At 46.6% G+C, this 8,423-nt stretch overlaps 1 long non-coding RNA gene across 1 annotated transcript in view; it reads right to left on the bottom strand.

Moving 5' to 3' along the window:
- LOC137352305 (uncharacterized) overlaps nucleotides 1-8,220 on the bottom strand; it is a 31,578-nt gene extending 23,358 nt beyond the window's left edge. Inside the window, exon 1 of the long non-coding RNA XR_010969672.1 lies at nucleotides 8,063-8,220. This is a non-coding gene — a long non-coding RNA (uncharacterized lncRNA). The remainder of the gene's footprint in view (nucleotides 1-8,062) is intronic.
- Between the last annotated feature and the right edge of the window lie 203 nt (nucleotides 8,221-8,423).

Here is an 8,423-nt window from a genome sequence, read left to right on the forward strand (position 1 = left end):
TTGTATGTTAGTTTTCTTTCCCATATTACAAGCTTTCTCACAAAGACGTCATACTTTGGGAAAAATTTTAACCCTCACACAACCCGCAACGAGAGGCAGGAGAGGGGCCGTTGGCAGGGCAGCGGTGGGGGTTAAAAATTAAAAAGTGGGAAACACAACCGCAACCCACTACGGGCGCACCCACTTCCGGTTGTAATGAGACGGGTTGGGGGTCGGGTCTCTAATTTAAATATTTTAATGAGGCTGCGTGCCTCAAATTTTAACTGTGACTTAGATTTAATGACTGCAAGCTTGGTTTCCCAGCCTTCAGGAAACATGGCAGCTGAAGTGGGGGGAGATGACGGCCGGATCCAACAGGCAGGTTCCTTTCCAGCACGGCTTGTGGGCCAGGAGGAACAGGAGTGCTTCTCCATGGCACCTTAAGCTGACCTATTTCACACTCCCTGCCATCTCCCCTGCAATCAGACCTCCCCCTATCTCTCTGACGCCAACAGATCTCTCTCCAGCCCTCAAGTGATCTCTCTGGAATTCCAACACCCCCCCTACCCCCCAATCTCTCAAACCCCAACAGGTCTCTCCAGCCTCCTCTGATCTATCCGACAGCCCCTCCCATTGCTCCACCGTGCCTCCCCCCCACTCCCCCCCCCCCGGCCACACCGCGCCCCCCCACAACCCCTCCCATCAGGACCTCTCTGGCCCTCAAATGATCATTCTACCAATCAGCTCAACACTATTGTCAGCGACACCAGGAGCAGTGACCACTGCGGGCACTGCAGAGGCCTCAGACCCGGGCCCAGTGGTTGAACCCAGGACGAGGTAGGTGAGGTGGGGTCTCCCGGGCCAGTCTGGATGGCCCCGGCAAGGAGGAGGGTGGTCCCGAGGGGGCTGAATTGGTTCCCAGTGGGGATCCTCCATGGGCCACAAATTGCCCACAGAGGAGGGCCCCCCCCCCACCCCGCACCCTCCACCAATTGACAGGGAGGGCACCTCATTTTGCAAAGTGTCCTCCCCGCGCGGTGGAGCCCCCCTCCCCACTCCCCAACTGCTGGTAGGATCCCAGTGGCAGTGGGATAGGCCCCTAATTGGCTGTTAAAAGGCCAAGTAAGGGCCTCAATTGGCCTCTGGGCGGGAAGGCCTTCGTTGGCCTATTTCGTCCCCGGGAAGTTTGCTGGGCGCTTGGGAGGTGACGGGCCCTCCACCCCACCACCCCCCCTCCACCTGTCGCAATACTCTGTGCACCCCCCGCCTCTGATCCCACCTCGGGGAAGCCCATAAAACCTAGCCCTTCATCCTCTATTTGAGCCTTCCTGATTTTGCTCAACTTCTGTGTTGTAGCAGGTAAATACTCTGTAGTTTTTAGAGTAAACACGTCTACTTCCTCAAAAAATAGAATGCCATGTTTTTCAGGTCCTGCATATGTAATGTATGATAATGCAGTCACTGTTAACTGTTGTTTCCCAGGAACATATTTGGTTTTAGCGTCGAATCTCATTAATCCCAATCGAAACCTCTGGACTCTCGGAGGTAACTTTGCTAGTTCTTCTGTATTTGGCAGAGTAACTAACAGTTTGTAATCTGTTTCAATCTTAAATTGAAGACGTAGCACATAGTCCGAGAATTTCTCTTATGCCCAGGTTGCTGCAACACTTACTGTTCGATGACCGCAGTCTTTGCTCTGTTTTTGTTAAAGAACGAGATGAAAAATGCACAGGCCTGCGATTCCCAGCACTTTGTACCTGAAACAAGACTGCACCTAGCCCTGTTTCTGATGAGCCTGCTGCTATAATAGTTGGTAACTTTGGGTCTTAATGTGCTAGTACTTCTGAAGAAAGAAGTTTCTGCTTGATTTTTTTCAAAGGTCCCTGTTGGACCTCGCTGCAACACCAGGCCTTGTCATTCTTTAATAGCAGTCGCAATAGTTCATTTATCATAGCCAGATTCAGCAAAAACCTTCCCACCTGATTGACCATGCCCATAAACCTTTGCAATTCTGTGATGTCCTTAGGCTCAGGAAAGTCTTTGATGTCTTTTGTCTTTTGAGGGTCTGCTCTGATGCCTGATCCATCAATAATATGAAATCGAAATTTCACCACTTGTTGTGAAAAGACACACGTCTCACTCAGCATTAGACCAGATTCCTGCAGTCTCTGCCACACTGCTCGCCCTCTCGCATCGTGTTCCTGCTGACTTGCCCCGTGGATCAACATGTCGTCCATGTGACAGATGATCCCTTCTAATCCTCCAGGATTCTGACATTGTTCTTTGGAAAATTTCCGCTGCTGGCGCAATTCCAAAAGGTAATCTGTTAAAACAGAATCTTCCAAAGGGTGTTATAAAAGTCATCAAACATTTAGATTCGTCATCCAAAGATGCTGGCAGTGGTTCAAGAAGGCAGCTCACCACCACCTTCTCAAGGGCAATTAGGGATGGGCAATAAACGCTGTCCGAGCCAGTGATGCCCACATCCCATGAGCGAATAAAGGAAAATCCACTGTTGGCATCTAATTTAGTGAAAATCGTGCATCTCATCCACTGATGCCATCGGATGTATTTCCTGCTCGACAGGCTTGTTTAATTGCATAAGGTCTACACTAATTTGGATGGACCCATTTGGTTTCTTCACTGGAAACATACCTGAGCACCATCCTACAGGCTTAGTAACTGGTGAGATGACTCCCTGTTTGGTCATTAGCTTTATTTCTTTCTTAACTTTCTCTGGGAGTAGGTGTGGAACGTTTCTTGGTGTATATAAACACAATGTCTCTGCGTCTTTTCTTCAAGTGATGTGGTATGCTGTTTTTAGTTTTCCCTATCCTTTGAATAATTTAGGGAATTCAGCCCTAAGATTCCTTGGCTGTTCCTCTATGCCTTTCAGCTCTTCAATTTTGCATATTAACTGTAAATCTATGTAGGCTTTTCTGCTTAATAGCGAGCAATTCTGATTCTCAATATATATCTCAGGAATTTCTCTTCCCCAGTAACTCAATCGTTTTCAACTCTCCTATTACCTTCAGCTCAATGCCTCCAGGACCATACAGTTTTTTTACCTGTCAGTCTAATGCTCATTTTCTTTAGCCGCAGCTTCGTGTCTACCAGCACTGAAACGGCTGCTGCAGTGTTCAGTTAAAATTTTGTCTGATAAACTCCTACAAGAACCTCCGCCATCCAGGAATCTTCACTTGCTCCATGGATTTCTCCTAGAAATGGTAATTCAACGCATTGTACATCCTGTACTTTGTTAATTCTCTCACTTTCTTTGAGTTTGCTTTTTATATTTTGCAGTCCTGGTTCCTTGCTGTGGGATACCAATTGGAAGTGTCCCCTCTCTTTATATAAGAAGCACTCCCCTTCTCTGGCTGGGCAGTTTTCTTGCTGGTGCCTCACTCGGCCATACCTACTGCAGTGAGACACTGCTGCCCCGAGCTGCTCTTCCCACCTTTCCTGTCTTTGACCGCCATTTTTCATCTTTGCTTTCTTTAAGTATTTAATGGAGTTGGCTACTTTTGAGATCGGACTCTCTCTGTCCTCTCAAACAACAACACGGTTATATTTTCTAATCTCTGCTTGCCTGCTTAGCTAGATTGCCTTGGTTGATGAAAGATCATCCCTCGACTGCAGATGATCCGAGAGAGCATCGTCTACCACTCCGAACATGATTCTATCTCTAATTAACTCTTCCTGCAAAATGCCGTATTCACAATCTTCAGCGAGCTTATATAAGTCGTTGTTAAAAGAATCAATACTTTCTCCTCTCTGCTGGAGTCGTTTATTAAACACAGTGTGCTTGATGAGCAAGTTTTTTCAGATGTTTAATTAAGACTCAAGAGCCTTAATAACCTCTATGTACGAAGCATTTTCTTCATCTATGCTCTGTATTATGAGGATGTCATCCGTGCACTGTCCCATGGCAAATAATAACATACTGACCTGATCCTTGTCTGGCTTCTGCACGAGACCCGATGCACTACGGTATCTAGTAAATCTTCGGACCCATTTCAGCCACACCTCTGCTTGGTCCTGTCCAGCTACTTTCTCAAACTTCTCCAGTAAGAGCAATAATTTTTCCATTTCTTCTTCAACTTACTGTTGCCACCATATAATATTCGTCTGTTGCTGATTAGTCTTACAACAGAATATCTGAGATATTGATGGGTACAGGAACAGGAGTTTATTTATATGCATCTTACTTAGAAAGTTTATGGCACAGAAAGAGGCCACTTGGCCCATTGTCTCTGTGCCGGCCAAAAATAAAAGAGCCACCCAGCCTAATCCTACTTTCCAGTATTTGGTCCGTAGCCTTGTAGCTCATGGCACTTTAGGTACACATCCAGGCACCTCTTAAGTGAGGTGAGGTTTACTGCTATGGCTTCCAGTTTCATTCTACATGAGGTTCTATACAAGTTATGTTACCTCACTTCCTTACAGACTACCTCACTTACATACTAGTTCCATATTCTGTCCAATAACAACCCTAGATTGCATTATACTACAGCTGAGGCCAGTCTGGAAGGCTCTGGTGAGGGGGGGGGGGGGGGGGTGCGTGGGAGGGTGGGCGTTAAGTGCAAGGGGAGAGGGGTCCAGGGAGATGGAATTTTTCCCTGCAGGCGTCCTCCGTGGGCCACAGATTGTCCATGGAGGAGGGATATCCCCCACAAGCCTGCAGGGAGGGCATCTCATATTACTGGGCAACCTCCCTGTGTGATGGAGGCACAACCTGCCACGAGTTAAATCCAAATCTTAAGGCCCTCAACTGGCCTCTGGGCAGAAAGGCCGCCATAGGCCAATCCTGCCCCTGACAAAATCAAATGACAAAAGCAACGGGCTCTCCATCCCCCACCGCACCACCACCCCCACCCCCACTTCCTGTCTCCTGTTGCAATTCAATGGGCTCCCTGATTCTGGCCCCAGGGGTGAGGCCATGGAGGGGTTTGAAAACTGGGATGAAAATATTCAAGTTGAGGTGCTCCTGGACCGGGAGCCAATGTGGATCAGTGAGCATGAGGTGATAGGTGAACAGGAATGGTGCAAGTTAGAACATGGGAAACAGGGTGGATGTTTATGGAGAGTGAAAGATGCGAGGCCATTAAGTGATGGGTGCAGCAGTGGAATAGTAAAGTCTCGAGGTAACAAAGGCATGGATGATGATTCAGTAGCAGATGAGCTGAGACTGGGGCGGAGATGGGCCTTATTACAGAAGTCGAAGTCTTGATGATGGAGAGGATATGGGGTCGGAAGCTCACCTCGGGGTGAAATAGGGCACCAAGGTTGCAAACAGCCTGGTTCAGCCTTAGACTCTGGCCAGCTTTCTCAAGTGGCCTAGCAAGCTACTCGGTTACAGCAAACCACTAGAAAGCAAAACAAGATTAAAACCAGTCGGGCCACTCAGCTTTGAACTTGGCATCAAATCGAGACATGACAATGGCGCACCCTGCCCAGTCGACAATGCAAAGTCTTCCTCACTAACATCTGGGGACTGGTGCCAAAATTTGGAGAGCTGTGCCACAGATGAGTTAAGCAACAGCCTGACATAATCATGCTCACAGAATCATACCTATCAGTCAACACCCAGACTCCTCCGTCACCATTCCTGGTTATGTCCTGTCACACTAGGACAGACCCAACAGAGGTGGCGACACAGTCTGGAAGGAATGACCTTGGGAAGCCTCAACATTGGCACTGGACCTCATGACGTCTCATGGTTTCCGGTCAAATCTCCTGCTGGTTACCACATACTGCCCTCCCTCAGCTGATGAATCAGTGCTCCTCCATGCAGTAGTACTTGGAAGAAGCACTGAGGGTAGCAAGGGCACAGAATATACTGAGTGGGGGACTTCAATGTCCATTATCACCAGTGGCTCTGTAGTACCAACACTGGGTGAGTCCTGAAGGCCATATCTGTCAGCTGAAATTCCTGGGGTGCCCCAGTAAATTTGGTCATTCCTTGGCAGTCCCCCTTGTAAATATGGACAGTCCTGGGGGGTCTGCATTTAAATATTGACATTCCTGGGGAGGGGTTCCCCTGTAAACATTGGCATTCCCTGTGTGTCCCCTGTCAATGAGGAGATTCGGGAATGGTTCCTTTAAATATGGACTTTCCTGGAGGGAGCAGGATTATCCATTTCTCAGTGGCTTAAGGAATAGCCATCTGAAGCAAAGTGGCTTTTTCAAGTGCCTGTCATGGCATGAAGTAAGTGTTTTTTTTAATGGGGGCAGTGTAGAGGGAGCTTTACTCTGTATCTAACCCCCGTGCTGTCCCTGTCCTGGGAGTGTTTGATGGGACAGTGTAGAGGGAGCTTTACTCTGTATCTAACCCCCGTTTTTTTTTTTTCTTTTTTTTTCTTTTATCTAACCCCAGTGCTGTACCTGTCCTGGGAGTATTTGATGGGGACAGGGTCGAGGGACCTTTACTCTGTATCTAACCCCCGTTTTTTGTTTCCAAGGTGGCCTTTATACCCCAGGCCCCTTTTATATATTTCATGTCGAGGGGGCCTGAAGTAAGTGGTGGCACCATATGCTGTGGGATGCAGGTTTGAACTGTCTCTCACTGTAAGCGGATACTCAATGAAATGTTGACATTTTCTGCTCTGACTCGCCAGTGAGATAGAGAAAAATAAATGCCAAAAGACATGGCTTTAAAAAAAAGCATTCATGTTTCCCATTTTGTAATAACATTGACGTACAATGATAATTTATATGGCCTGTTCTATTTATGGTAATTAAATGCAAATTGTTGTCATAGCATTGCAGTTTTAAATATCTATTTTTAGCATAGATCTTGTAAATCGTATCATGAAAGTGTTATTTAGCAGTAGATTCCGAGAATCTACATCCAGCTTTCAATTGCATTGGAGGTGAGAGCCAACTTGAATTTGCTTAAAAATAGAATGATTGGAGACAGTGAAATATTAGCAACCTAAAGAACTATTCTGATCTTTCTGTTTAATCTTTCATTAACTTGCTCCAGAATTATGCCCATTGTTCTTACAGTTCATTTGGCACAGGAGTGTTTAAAGCAGAAAATCCCCCTTTACAACCAAATGAAGATAAACAAACATCAACAACAACAAGAACTTGTATTTATATAGCTCCTTTAACATGATAAAACATCCCCAGGTAATTCACAAGAATGTTATCAAACAAAATTTGACACCAAGTCACTTAAGGAAATATTAGGACAGATGACCAGGTTTTGAGGAGTGGCTTAAAGGACAAAGGAAAGATAGAGATGCATAGAGATTTAGGGAGGGACTTCCTAGAGCTAAGGCTCAGGCAGCTGAAGGCACAGCCACCAATGGTGGATGGTGACAATCAGGGATGTGCAAGAGTCCAGAATTGGAGGAGCACAGAGATGTAGATTAGATTTTTAAATTTTAAATTATTTAGTGTCATTCTGGCACAAAAAGAGGCCATTCACCCATCGAGTCCATTCCAGCTCCCTGTAGAGCAATCCATTCAGTCCCACTCCGCTGCTGTATTCCCATAGCCCTGCAAGTTTATTTCCCTAAAGTGCCCATCCAGTCTCCTTTTGAAATCATTGATCATCTCGGCTTCCATCACCCTCATGGGCAGCAAGTTCCAGGTCATTACCACTCACTGCGTAAAAAAGTTATTGCTCACATCCCCCCCTGCATTTCTTGCCAAAATCTTCAATCTTGGTCCCCTAGTCCTTGCACCATCAGCTCGTGGGACAGCCTTTCTTTGTTGACCTTATCTAAACCTTTATAATCTTGTACACCTCTATCAAATCTCCCCTCACTCTCCTTTGCTACAAGGAGAACAACCCCAACTTCTCCAACCTTATAGCTAAAATCCCTCATCCCTGGAACCATTCCAGTAAATCTCCTCTGCACCCTCTCACGGACCCTCACATCCTTCCTAAAGTGTGGTGACCAGATCTCGAAGAGTAGTAGAGCTGAACGAGATTACAGAGGTAGGGAGCGGCCAAGCCATGGAGGGATTTGAAAACAAGGATGAGCATTTTAAACAAGCCGGCGAAGGGCATGACTGCTTGAAGGAGTCGGTGTGGGCCCTTTGCCATTTTTGCAGTCTGAGCCTCATTTACCTTAATTCAACGAGCTGTCGTGTGAAATATTCTCCCCATCAGCAAATTTGAGTCAACTGTAGCTCAGTGTTAGCACTCTGGTATGGGAGTCAGATGGTTGTGGATTCAGCTCTCACTCCAGAAAATTGAACACAAACTACTTCACTGACTATGAAGCATTTTGGGATGTCCTGAGGTGATAAGAGGCACGATTAAAAATGCCAACCTTTCTCTTAGCTCACCAATCAGGGGAGGGTAATCAAGCATGGTGGCCAATCAGTGACAGGCCTGCTACAACATTTTAAAAGAGAGGGGTGGAAGGTCACTTGCGAGAGGAAGTGGCAGGCAAAATCTTTGCAGCATCTACAGCAGCAAGGAAATT

The sequence above is a fragment of the Heterodontus francisci genome, chromosome 38 (genome assembly GCF_036365525.1).
Source record: "Heterodontus francisci isolate sHetFra1 chromosome 38, sHetFra1.hap1, whole genome shotgun sequence".
Taxonomy (NCBI): domain Eukaryota; kingdom Metazoa; phylum Chordata; class Chondrichthyes; order Heterodontiformes; family Heterodontidae; genus Heterodontus; species Heterodontus francisci.